Here is a 361-nt window from a genome sequence, read left to right as displayed (position 1 = left end):
AAAAAAAAAAAAAAAAAAAAAAAAAAAAAAAAAAAAAAAAAAAAAAAAAAATGGCTGAGACAGTACTGGTCAGCAGTTTTTTTTTATTTTTTATTATAAAATATAAATTATATAAATTATATAAATTATATAAAATATAAAATATATAAATTTGGTTATAGTTTGGGTGCAGGAGGGGCTATCGTACACCCCAGCTTATACACAACAAAATAAAAACAATAAACCCAAAACAAATAAATAAATAAATATATAAATAAATAAATGTATAAATATATAAATAAATAAAAATAAATAAATAAATAAAATAAATAAATTTGTTTGTTTTCTGTGTTGTGTTATATCTCATTTTTTCGTTCTATCT

The sequence above is a fragment of the Eimeria mitis genome, genomic scaffold (assembly GCF_000499745.2).
Source record: "Eimeria mitis Houghton genomic scaffold, Emh_scaff1349, whole genome shotgun sequence".
NCBI lineage: Eukaryota > Apicomplexa > Conoidasida > Eucoccidiorida > Eimeriidae > Eimeria > Eimeria mitis.
Note: the sequence above shows the minus strand (reverse complement) of the source record.